At 43.0% G+C, this 13876-nt stretch overlaps 1 protein-coding gene across 1 annotated transcript in view; it reads left to right on the forward strand.

Annotated features, from left to right (window-relative positions):
- Window positions 1–13876, forward strand: part of CYTH2 (cytohesin 2) — a 1422969-nt gene that overhangs the window by 262991 nt on the left and 1146102 nt on the right. The window lies entirely within an intron of this gene.

Below are 13876 nucleotides of genomic sequence, written 5' to 3' on the forward strand. Positions count from 1 at the left end.
ACTCTTTCTTGCCTCAGCCGATGCCAGACAAAGTAAATAATTGTTTAACTTGTGGGAAACCAATACCTCATAAGGATTTCCACTCTTACTGCCTTCCTTGTTTAGGCCCGGACCACGACGTATCAGCTTGTTTAGCCTGTGCTTCTTTCAACCGACGGACGCTTAGATGTCGGTCGGAGTTTGCAGAGGAGTTTCTTGGTCCCGCTTTTGCTTACAAAATGCCGTCGGAGACTCCGACAGCACAATTAGCTAAAAAACGCAAGGAAAAGTACCGACACTCACGGTCCGCGGTTTCGGCTGAAACCACGGTTAGGCCAACCGCGAGTGTCTCGGTTTCGGCTGAAACCGAGTCCTTGGTTCTTCCTTCGGCCGAAAACAGGCCTCCGGTAGCAGAGGCTTCACAAAGCATGGTTGAATCGGCTACAGAAATTGCGCCTACAGAAGCAAGCACCCAGGATTTGTCAGATACTATTCCTTTAGACATATTTACCCCTGCACGTGGGGCTGCTAGACCCCCTGCATCTATGTCTATCAAGGCTTTTGCCAGGGCTAAAGCAGCTAAATCTTCTAAGGCCTTACCTGCTAAAATTCCCCTCACACAGGCCTACCTCTAGTTCTCAAATGCTCAGCCTGGCTGAGGATCTCATTTCTCTGATCAGGGGATCCCAACCTTACCCAGACAGGGCCTCTCAACCCCCTCAAGAGAAGAGGCCTAGGACTGAACCCCCGGAACCTGTTTCCACAGACTATTCCTCGGATGACTCCCGATATCTCAGACCCTCAGGAAGGCCCATATTCTCCTTATGAGGACTCTGATGCAGAAGACTCCATTCCTTCTGCCTCTCCTCCTGAAGAATTTTCTTTTGGGGAAACCTTACATGCTATGAGGGAACACTTTCAATGGCAGGGCCAGGATTTTTCAGATTCAAGGAAAAGGCTAAGGACCTTCTTACACTTACCACAGCATAGGCCTTTAGCCATTCCTCCAGTACTAACAGTTGTTGATGATGCATACAATGATGCCTGTACTGCCCCTGATTCTCTTCCTCCGGCCCCTGCCAAGCCTGACGGATATTACAGGGTCCCGGACACACACTACCATTTGTATAAGGCTCCTGTGGGAGATCCTGAAACCATTTCACAGGGCCCTAAAGCTATGGCAGCTGCCTCTGCCAAAAATCCTCTCCCCTCTGAAAGGGAATCTAGAGCATTAGAGAGATGGGGTAAAAAGGTTTATACTTCTGCTACTCTTTCGGCCAGGGCCTTAAACTGTCAATTTCACATGATTCAGTACGAGGAATTTTTGTTAGACCAGCTAAATAAAAAACTGTCCTCTCCTGAACCTATAGACCGCAAGTCCCTTCAGGATTTGGTACATAACTCTCAGCAGGTTGGTAACCATTTCTTAAAATGTGGCTATGATGCACTGGAGGCTTCCTTTAGATCAGCTATGACTGGAACAGTGATTCGAAGGCATGCCTGGTTAAAAGAACAATCCTTACCAGACCATGTTAAGTCAAAACTCCTAGATGCTCCTATGGAGAAACAAAGTTTGTTTGGCTCCCCTGCTCAGGAGGTTCTAAAGAAGGTGGAGGAAAAAGCAAAATCTGTCCAAACAGTCAAGGATTTCTTACAGGTCCAACCTCCGAGGTTTAGCAGAAATTGGCCTTCGAAGAATTGGTCCTTTCCAGACACTTCCAGAGCACAGAGAGGCAGAAATAGACGCCCAAGAGGCAGAGGTCAATCCAGGGGTGCCTACAGGGGACGTCAGTGGCAACCTACCAACCAGAGAAGTACTGCCACAGATTCAACTACATCCACTTCCACTGGACAGACACAATGACTTGGCTCTGATTCCGCCTACCAGGGAACAACTGGAAGCACCCTTGGGCGGAAAACTAGCTTTATTTTCCCACAACTGGCATTACATTACAGGAGACAAATGGACTTTACAAACAATAGACAAAGGTTACAGGTTTCACTTCCACACTCTACCAAAAAAGAGAGGAATGCCAAACCTACCACCAAGCCAAAAAACAGATGCTCTAAGACAAATCAACAACTTACTAAGGATGAGAGCTATAGAAAAGGTACCGCCTATGGAACAAGGCCAAGGATTTTACTCCAGGCTTTTCCTTGTACCAAGAAAAGAAAATCAATGGAGACCTATTCTCGACTTGTCCGCTCTGAACACATACCTCATTGTTCCAAAATTCAAAATGCTGACCCTCCAGCAACTTCTTCCCATGCTAGGCAAGGAGTCTTGGCTGGTGACTCTAGATCTCAAGGAGGCATACCTGCACGTCCCTATACGACCAGATTGCAGAAGACACCTCAGATTTCTTGCAGGATCAGAGCATTATCAATTCTCAGCATTGCCCTTTGGCTTATCTACTGCGCCCAGAGTATTCACGAAATGCCTGGCATCAGTAATTGCTCATTGCAGGCTTCAGGGAATTCAAATTTACCCATACCTGGACGACTGCCTAATACAAGCGGACAACAAGGCAAAATTAACAAAAGATTTGGAAAAGGTCATACAACTGTTGCAAGCTTTGGGATACACAGTCAACATGCAAAAATCAAGACTAGTACCATCCCAAAGGATAACATTCTTGGGTGCAGAACTGGATACATCAACTCAGATGGCTTTTCTCACAGAAGAAAACAAAAGCAACTACCAGTATATTTCATGACATTAACAACACAAACTCAGCTTACTGCAAGGAAAGTCCTGCAAGCCCTGGGTTACATGGCATCCTGCATAATATTGATTCCGCATGCCAGGCTGCATATGAGAAAGTTGCAATGGTACCTAAGAAATGTATGGTCTCAACACAAGCACAGTCTAGAAGCCCAGATTCCAATAATTCCATGCCTGAAGCAAGAATTCCAGTGGTGGGCTCAGGCCTGTCAGTTGAACAGAGGACTGCCTTTCCACAAACCTCATCCAATCCAGACCATCACCACGGACGCCTCAGACCTAGGCTGGGGGGCACACATGGTGGACAAGTGCATACAAGGCCTATGGACCCAAGACCAGCTGAATCTACACATAAATCTAAAGGAGATGCTGGCAGTGAAACATGCAATCCAGGCATTCCGACCATTCCTTCAACAAGGTCACCTGCTGATAAGGACGGACAATACCACAGTCATGTGGTACATCAACAAACAGGGAGGTGCACACTCATATCCTCTATGCCGGATGGCAATGGACCTGTGGAATGTGGCCCTGAATCTCAACATTCAACTTCAGGCCAGATTTGTACCAGGAAAAGAAAATTCACTAGCAGACACCTTAAGCAGAACTACCACGGATGCTCACGAATGGATGCTGCATCCAGATATCTTCAAAACCATAACAAAGAAATGGGGACTACCAGCGATAGACCTGTTCGCCTCCCCACACAACCACCAATTGAAGAAATTCTGCACAAGAGCATACCACCCACTTGCTTGGAGGGTGGACTCCCTTTCCTTCAGTTGGAAAAACCTGACAGCATATGCATTCCCACCTCTTCCTTTGATGTACAAAGTCCAACTGAAGATCAAAGAGGATCAGCCAAGGGTAATCCTGATAGCTCCAGACTGGCTGAGGCAACATTGGTACCCGCTACTGAGAAGCATGTCTCGGACACACGCATGGCCTCTACCTCTATGTCCCTTACTTCTGACACAGAACAACTACAAGATCCTACATCCAAACTTGAAAACACTGCAGCTAGCTGCTTGGAATATTGCATAAAACAAAATAACCCAGATTTGTCTCAGAGGGTTAAGGACATTATCCTAGAGGCTCGCAGACCCTCCACAAGGAAAACTTATTCAGCCAAATGGAAAAGATACCTCGTTTGGAGTGCAGCAAAGGGAGAAAATGTCTCATTGGCGAACATAGCACACATCCTGGAATACTTAGCAGAACTGTTCCACAATGGCCTGTCCTACTCCTCCATTAAGATTCATGCATCAGCAATCTCAGCAGAATACAACATGGATCCTCCTGTCTTCTCTCATCCCCTACTCAGACAGTTCTTGAGAGGAATCAAAAAACGTAAAGCCTCCAAGGAAACCACCTGTACCTACATGGGATCTCAACTTTCTGCTGGAAAAGTTAACACTTCCCCCTTTTGAACCAGCAGCAACAGCAGACTTACAGTTCTTGTCTTGGAAAACTGCTTTCCTGCTAGCAATCACTTCAGCAAGAAGGGTATCTGAATTACAGGCATTAATGGCAGTACAGCCCTTCCTTATCTTCCATCAGGATAGAGTGTCTCTGAGAACCAACCCTACCTTTATGCCAAAAGTGGTCTCCAGAGTATCATTGAACCAAGCGATTCATTTACCTACATTCTTCCCCAACCCACAGAACATGGGGGGAAAGAATGCTACATACCTTGATGTGCACAGGCAATTACGCTACTATCTGGACAGAACTAAGACCAACAGAAAACTGACCAACTTCTAGTAGCATATGCAACAGGAATGCAAGGAAAAGCAATTTCAAAACAGACAATCTCAAAATGGATAGGAAATTGCATACGATTTTGCTACTCTTTTCATGGAAAGACAACTCCTGAAAATATCAGACCTCATTCCACAAGAGCTACAGCCACCACTACAGCTTTCCTACGAGGAGTGGCTACCAAAGACATTTTAGAAGCTGCTACTTGGAGCTCCGTGCATACATTTGCCAAGCATTATAACCTTCCTTTATACTCCAGATCCCGAGCAGGTTTTGCAACTGCTGTGTTGCAAGGGATCTTGACTACACCATCTTTATCTTAGTGCCTCCTCCCCCAGTTTGGCTATGGTATTCTAACCATATGTTAGGACTGTAGATGCATCCTTGAAGGACATAGTACAGTTTTGTACCTACCATAAATGTAGATGTCCGATAGGTATGCATCTGCAATCAGGATTACCCACCCTCCTTCCCCTCTGTGGTATTCCTAGGGTACCTACCCCTCTTTTAGCTAGCTCGGGGAAATTATTATGGTGTATTTGTTTTTGTATATATGTGTGTGTGTGTATATATATATATATATATATATATATATATATATATATAATTTTTGCTCTCTACTGTTTGGAATTATTTGCATTTATCCAAATTTAGCCTTCCTAGAGGGCACCTGGCATCTGGGGCAAGAAACACTGAGGAAAATGGCATCGGCTGATGCCTTTATACCACAGCAGCTATGACGTCAGGTGAAGTGCGACATCAGCCGAGGCCAGACCCAGACTTTGGAACTGCCGACCAAGGGCTGCCTGAGGCAGGACAACCCATATGTTAGGACTGCAGATGCATACCTATCGGACATCTACATTTATGGTAGGTACAAAACTGTACTTTTTCTCTATTTGTTGATAATGGCTCTCACTGTGGTTCGCTGGAGTCCAAAAGCTTTAGAAATGGTTTTGTAACCTTTTCCACACTGATAGGTGTGTGTGTGTGTGTGTGTGTGTGTGTGTGTGTGTGTGTGTATAGAGATATATATATATATATATATATATATATATATACGTACTCACAAGCGAGGAGTGTGTGTTGAGCAGATGGAGAGTACTTTGAGTGGCTGGTGAATGAAGAGAATGATTGGGAGAGAAGGTTGGATGATGTGTGGATAGTGAATCATGAAGTGCAATGGATTAACAAGGAGGAAGTAAGAATAGCTATGAAGAGGATGAAGAATGGAAAGGCTGTTGGTCCAGCTGACATTCCTGTGGAAGCATGGAGGTGTTTAGGTGAAATGGCAGTGGAGTTTTTAACTAGATTGTTTAATGAAATCTTGGAAAGTGAGAGGATGCCTGAGGAATGGAGAAATTTTTTGGTACCGACTTTTAAGAATAAAGGGTGATGTGTAGAGCTGTAGTAACTATAGAGGGATTAAATTGGTCAGTCACAGCATGAAGTTGTGGGAAAGAGTAGTGGAAGCTAGATTAAAGGACCACTATGGGCAAATGATAAAGAAAACATATTTTTTATCTTGACATGATTTACTACACCTCCCAAAGCTGCCTGCAGCAAAATTAGTACTCATTCCTAATTTTATTTTGTTTTTACTGTCGTCTGCCCTCATGGGGGGCAGACATTGTGATTCCTTTGGAAAGCTAAATCTGTCCCATAATGCACAGACTGAGAACAAATAGCCTTACCATTTGTTGTCAGACTAGACTTCCATTCACTTAGAATGGAACACCTGAAAAAAACTGCCAAGTTTGAGAGTCTGCAGTTCATGTGTCATTGACTGGTATGTGCTGAGTTTTACAAATGTTGTTCCTACTGATGTACTACACATTCTCTGAAAGAAACTTGCAAAAGTGTCAACAAATTACTGATATAAAAAAGGCTTTTCACAAGGAGCAGTTTTGCAAGTTTCAGTTCCAGGCCAGGTTACTCCTCCCATCTCCCCTCCTTCAGTGGGCTACAGTCTCACATTTCCAGCTTTACTAGATTCAACTATTTAGTCAGCTTTGCATGACAATAGACATAAAAAAAAATCACAGCCTGGTGTGCCACTAAATCTGTTCCCTTGTATGTCTCTATGCCTCTTCACTTCTGAATAGTATTTCCCAGGAAAAAAAAAAAAAAAAGCAAACACATCAGTCCAGAGTTTAGGCCAGTCTATCATAGGTTCATAGGTTAGTACTAGGCTAACTACCCTTGTGGGCCATTTCAAGCCTAGCCAATTTCCCCATGTGAGAATCAAACCCTGCACCTTGTCTTTGTAAGGTAAGCACCTTAACCATCATGCCATCCTCCCACTCCATTTAAAATGTGCACAGTCAAATATTCAACTTATAATGCATTTTGGCTGCTGACATGGTTATCTTTACATAGTTATTCTCTTATAGTATAACCTGAACTTATGGTATTTAATGATAAATTTTACAACAGTTCTCAGTTTCTTAACAATGACCTCCCAAGCCTCTGATGTGACCTATTACTTTTTCTTACTATTGCTTTATCTAGTTTGTCTTAGTTGTATACCTGTAGCATGTCTCTCATCCTCTCAGCAACAGACTCCTGGAGAAAACTTCCAAAGCAGATATTTGTATTGAAAGAGTAGCAGCAGCTGTAGCAGTGAAACTACACTCAAACAATGCCCTCAAACATAGTACTGACAAACACAGGGGAATGTATATGTCTGAATCAAGCAGTGATGAAATTGCTAGGAACTTCACCGAGCACAATTTAACTCTTAATCTCTCCATTTCATAATCCATAACATTCGCACCACACTTAAAAAGGCACACCTCCACTTTCCACAAACACAGCTACCCACACAACATACCAGTCAAATTTAAGGCTTTTCCCACCTCTCTGCAAAACACTGCTGTAATGGCTTTGGCAAACAAATGAAAATGATTGATGGGTGTTGGTTCAAGACTCACATCCATATCTCTCAACAGTACAGATTTTCACAGAAAGTCCAGATTTTTTGTCCGTTTTTCATAAAATTGCAGTTTTCTGTCAACTCACTTGCAACTCATTGAACACTGAAGTCAGAAAGTTGACAGGCATTTGATTTTCAGACTTCATATCCTTAAGAAAATTCACTCTAATGCAAAACCTGTCCATCAACTTTCTAAGTTTGTAAGTGCAATATTTATAAATTGTCCTATAAAAAAACTCCAGCTTTACTCCGTAGCATATTGCCTACTCAGAGGTGATCTTTGCCTAACATACAAAGCTATGTCAAACCCAGAGCTTTTGGACATGCTCCACTTAAAGAAATCCCAATTCCTCTGAGCTACATGCTTTAGGGACCTAAACCTTGTCACCACAATAAACAGGACATGCTGGAGAGAGAGAGATTCGTGTCCCAGAGACTTCCCATACTCTGGAATAAACTACCTATCTATATCAAACAAAGCTCTTCATTAGCACTCTTCAAGAAAAATCTTGATGATTGGATGGGAAATAGAAAATTCACCCCGGGGATCACCTCTGTGGCTCTGCTCGACAGTGGCATAGGAAAATAATTTTCTTGGGTGGTAAAAGCCAGGGTACCTTTTTGGCTGGGCTTGTATAGGCCCCAGGGCCGATAGCCTAGTACCTGCCTATGAACCTATACGTTCCATGGCCTTGCAGACCAAGCTCATCAGGCTAATAGGACGATAGTTCCCGGGATCAGTGGTGGCTCCCCCTTTGTGGAGTGGGATAACTGTTGCTGTGCACCATTCAGTGGGCACAAAGCCTGATGTGAGGCTATGACTGAACATGCTGCTTAGGGTGGGGAGCCAGTTCGTTCTGAAGTTCGTGTATAACGCAGCCTGGGATGTTGTCCAGTCCCATGGATGCTGTGTTTTTGGCTTTGGAGAGTGCAGCTTTTACCTGTGTAGTTGTGATTACAGGGACTCTGCATTCTTCCTGTATAGATATTGGCCCTTTAGGGTGTGAGAGGGTGGTAAAGTTAGCACTGAATCTATCTGCCAGAATGTTGGCAGTTATCAGTTGGTTCTGTAATTTTCATGCAGTTTTGCTGTAACTCAGAGCAGAGCTGGGTGTTGCCATTGAGATACTTGACATAGGTATAGAATGCTTTGTGGTTGTCCTTAGAATCAGTGGCGATTTTATTTTCATAGCTAGCTTTGGATGCTCTTATAAGGGATCTCAGCGTGTTATGGAGGCTGACCAGGGAGCTCCACCACTCATGGGATTTTACTCTCTTTTGCAACATTTTCTTCCTTCTGTTGTACAGTTTGTTTATGGCAGGGGGCCACCAGATTGGCTTCATTTTTTTGGAGGATAGCTTCTTGGTTCTCTTTGGGATAGCACGATCCATGCACTCATGTAAGTGCTTATAGAGTGCATTTGTGTAGGATTCAGCAGTCGTAACTGTATTGGCTGTCTGCATGGGTGTCATGAAGTTTGCCACTTCTGTCTTAAGAAGCATGAAGTTGGCTGTGGAGAATTTTTTACCGTGATTTCCTTAATGTGGGGTGGGGGCGGGATGTGGATATCTATGGTGATTAGCTTATGGTTGGATCTGACCAACAAGGAGTTGACTTCGGGTGTGGCTAAGTTGCATATGTTGGTAATGACTAGGTCTAGGATATTGTTGCCCTTGGTGGGGGTGTGGATAAGTTGATCCAGGGCACTGGAATTTATGAATTCTAGAAAGCGTTGAGCGAAGGAGTTGGTACACGAGTAGTTTTCCCAGTTAGTGGTGGGGTAGTTGAAATCGCTCATTATTAGAGTGTTTAAACCCTAATATTTTCCAGTATATCAAGAAAAGAGGAGTGGGAATCCTGGGGCATGATGGGGGATCTGTAGCAAGCTACAGTTTGGATTGCAGTTTTGCCCAGAGTTAGTTGCACTTGGATAACCTCTGATGCATTATGCCGAGCATCTAGCCTGGATGTGTGGATATCCTTAATGAATATGGGCACACCTCCACCTTTGGTGTTCCGGTCCAGGTTACGTGGCCAAAAAGTGTGGTATGAGTTATAGCCTGGTAGTGCAGGGGTGCTCTTTGGAGCCTTGAACCAGGTCTCAGTTACTGCACAGGTATCGATGTTCTCCATTTTAAGGAGTGCCTTGAGTGAGTGCATTTTGAGATTTAGACTTGTAGCATTGAGTAGCATTACCCTCAGTTTTTGCTTGCCTGTTCCTGTTACATGTGAAACTTGTCTAAAAAAGGCACTATGGGGCGGCAGGAGCCTTAGCCAGTATCTGGAATCCCATGGGTGACAGGTGCAGGCCATCTCTGGCAAAGCATCATGGTCTGTCAACCATGTTGTCTAAGGCAGACAGATACTGGATCCCCTTAGAATGACACCAGAAGCTTGGCCAATTGTTGAAGTCAATCATTTTGTCCTTGTACTACGGTATCATTCTGGGCGATGGCAGAATGCTACTCAGGGCTAGGGTCAAACCTCCCTGGGCTACAAGATCGAAGAGCTCTTCCATGTCTCTCTTCATGTAGTTCAGGGAGGCATGTCTCAGGTCATTCACACCAACATGGACAATGACAGAGTCATATTTGTACTTGGTTGTGGAGTGACCCGAGTGCATGGGTTATGTGGCAGATCTTGCCACCCGACAGGCAGCTTGACCGTAACCTTCTCCTTGTTTCGCCTGGTAAGTGGGACATCAGTGTGCCTGACTATAGAGTCACCTATGACTAGTGTGTTGGGTACGTTGTTTTGCCTAATATATTATATATATTATATATATATATATATATATATATGTTTGCCCATAATATCTGAATAAGTGAGTGGGATTTTCATGACGGCATCAAGGAAACATTTTCCTTCCTTCTGTGTTTTTTTCTTAAGTTTTGGATTTTTCTTGGTATATTGATTGATTTTTCTTAGTATATTTTATTTTTTATTCATTTTCCATTTGTTTACCAGGTTAGTCCGACTGGACGCAAGATGACCGTTTTCAGCGGAGGCTGGGGGAGAACAGCTCCAGATACATAGTAAACAATTATAAAAAATAATACAAATAAATTATAAAAACATAGCTATTTTGTACAAAGAGCATAGAAAATATATAAGGAGTAAAATCAGAGTTTTACAATTGATGTAGCATACACAGTGGTTAGAATATTAAGAAACAATTAAACAAGATAATATACAACAAATATACAACTGCTTGAACATAAATTCAGAAAGAAGTTTCCATAGACAAACAGGGTCATAAACTAGAAATCATAACTATATTAATATGATTTATATTGCATTTATCTTGTTTTAATGGTGGTATGTGTGTATTATTGTACGTGTCATATGTGCACAAATATTTGTATTAATGTATCTAGTTACAGTATATTGACAAAGTACTGGGTCACATCAGAGGCTTGGGAGGTCATTGTTAAGAAACTGAGAACTGTTGTAAAGCTTGGCATCGAATACCATAAGTTCAAGTTATGCTATAAGAGAACTATGTAAAGATAACCATGTCAGCAGCCAGAATGCATTACTGTGCACAATAAGAAATGGATAGATTGGCCCAAACTCTGGACTGATGTGTGTGCTTTTTTTTTTTTTTTTTTTTTTTTATTATTCCTGGGGAAATGCTATTCAGAAGTGAAGAGACATATAAGGGAACAGTTTTAGTGGCACACCAGGCTGTGATTTTTTTGATGTCTATTGTCATGCAAAGCTGACAAAACAGTTGAATCTACCCAAGCTGGAAATGTGAGACTGTAGCCCACTGAAGGAGGGGAGATGGGAGCAGTAACTTGGCCAGGAATTGAAACTTGCAAAACTGCTCCTTGTGAAAAGTCTTTTTTATCTTGGTAATTTGTTGACACTTTCTTTCAGAGAATGTGTAGTACATCAATAGGAACAGCATTTGTAAAACTCAGCACAGTGCCACATACCAGTCAATGACACATGAGCTGCAGACTCTCAAAATTGGCATTTTTTTCAGGTGGTCCATTTTAAGTGAATGGAAGTCTAGTCTGACAACAAATGGTAGGGCTATTTGTTGTCACAGTCTGTGCATTGAGACAGATTTAGCTTTCCAAAGGAATCACAGTGTCTGTCCCCATGAGGGCAGACAAGAGTAAAAAAAATAAAATTAGGAATGAGCACTTATTTTTGCTGCAGACAGCTTTAGGAAGTGCAGTAAATCATGGCAAGATAAAAAGAAATATATGTTTTTTCATTGTTTGCCCATAGTGGTCCTTTAAGAATGGAAGTGATAATTAGTGATCAACAGTATGGTTTCATGCCAGGAAAGAGCACTACAGATGCAATGTTTGCTCTGAGTGTGTTGATGGAGGAGTATAGAGAAGGTTAGAAGGAGTTGCATTGTGTCTTTGTGGACTTGGAGAAAGCATATGACAGGGTGCCTAGGGAGGAGTTGTGGTATTGTATGAGGAAGTTGGGAGTATCAGAGAAGTATGTAAGAGTGGTACAGGATATGTACGAGGGTAGTGTGACAGCGGTGAAGTCTACAGTGGGAATGACGGATGCATTTAAGGTGGAGGCGGGATTACATTAAGGATCAGCTGTAAACCCCTTCTTATTTGCAATGGTGATGGACAGGTTGACAGACGAGATCAGACAGAAGTCTCCGTTGGCTATGATGTTTGCAGATGACATTGTGATCTGTAGTGAGAGTAGGGAACCGGTGGAGGAGATCTTGGAGAGGTGGAGATATGCCCTAGAGAGAAGAGGAATGAGGGTCAGCAGGACTAAGACAGAATATATGTGTGTGAATGAGAGGGAGGATAGAGGAATGGTGAGGATGCAGGGAGTAAAGGTGGCAAAGGTGAATGAGTTTAAATACTTGGGATCAACAGTTCAGAGTAATGGTGAGTGTGGAAGAGATGTGAAGAAGAGTGCTAGGAGTGATTTGTGACAGAAGAGTACCAGTAAGAGTGAAAGGGAAGGTCAACAAGAGGGTAGTGAGACCAGCTATGTTATATGGTTTGGAGACGGTGGCATTGACGAAAAGGCAGGAGTCAGAGCTGGACGTGGCAGAGTTAAAGATGTTAAGATTTGCACTGGGTGTGATGAGGGTGGACAGGATTAGGAATAAGTATATTAGAGGGTCAGCCCAGGTTGGAAGGTTTGGAGGCAAAGCCAGAGAGGTGAGATTACGTTGGTTTGGACATGTGCTGAGGAGGGATGCAGAGTATATTGGGAAAAGGATGCTAAGGATGAAGCTGGCCAGGTAATAGGAAAAGAGGAAGGCCTAAGATATAAGGTTCATGGATGTGGTGCGAGAGGACATGCAGGTGGTTGGTGTCACAGAGCAAGATGCAGAGGACAGGAAGAAATGGAAACAGATGATCCTCTTTGGCGACCCCTAACGGGAGAAGCCGAAAGATGAAGATATATGATTTGATATATATATATATATATATCTATTAGACCCATGATAGAGTACAATGCCCCTTTTGGAATGTACCTCACAAGACATCTGCAGCAGCTGGAAAGGCCATAGAAGTACCTCACAAACAGGATTACTGGCCTCAAACAGAATGCCCTACATTGACCTTCTCAAAAAACTCCAGCTTTACTCTGTAGCATATCGCCTACTCCGAGTAGATGTCTGCTTAACATATAAAGCTATGTTGAACCCAGAGCTGCTGTTCATGCTGCACCTAAAGAAATCCCAATCCCTCCAAGCTACACGCTCTAGGGACCTAAACCTTGTCACCACAATGAACGGGACATGGAGGGATAGATTCCTGTCCCAGAGACTTCCTATACTCTGGAATAAGCTACCCATCTATGTCAAGCAAAGATCCTTATTAGCACTCTTCAAGAAAAATCTTGATGAGTGGATGGGAAATAGGAAATGCACCCTGGGGATCACTTCTGTGGCTCTGCTCAACAGGGGCACAGGAAATTAACTTTCTTGGGTGGCAAAAGCCAGGGAACCTTATTGGCTAGGCTTACTTAAGCCTAGTACCTACCTATAAACCTACAACAAAATGGAGACAATCATAATATAGATAAAAAATAAATAAATAAAAACACCTGAGCTCACAGTAAATTAATCGCAAAAAAGCAGACACACACTTTACATCTGTGATCAGTTTATACTAAATATATGCCAAAATGACACACACACGCACCTCTAAATCATATGTATACCATGGGGTGTGGTTTATTTGAATAGTGGAAGTGTTACTGAAAGGATTTTTCTAAGGTAATCTACACTGTTAGGGTTAGCACACATTAGTAAGGTGGTGCAGAGGGGTCATACATGCTAACCTTAGCCCCCACCCCTGCCCCTATCTAGCTGTGTACTTTATCTTGGGGGAAGGAAACTTTCCGTAACACTACCACTACATAAAACAGGTTCAGACACAAGACACATGCAGTAGCAAATATGCTGAACATTGAAGCTGTCCCCTTAACTATACTGTACCCTAACCCTGACCTGCCAACCGTTGCA

Source organism: Protopterus annectens, chromosome 1.part1 (genome assembly GCF_019279795.1).
Source record: "Protopterus annectens isolate FY-2018-M chromosome 1.part1, PAN1.0, whole genome shotgun sequence".
Lineage (NCBI taxonomy): Eukaryota > Metazoa > Chordata > Ceratodontiformes > Protopteridae > Protopterus > Protopterus annectens.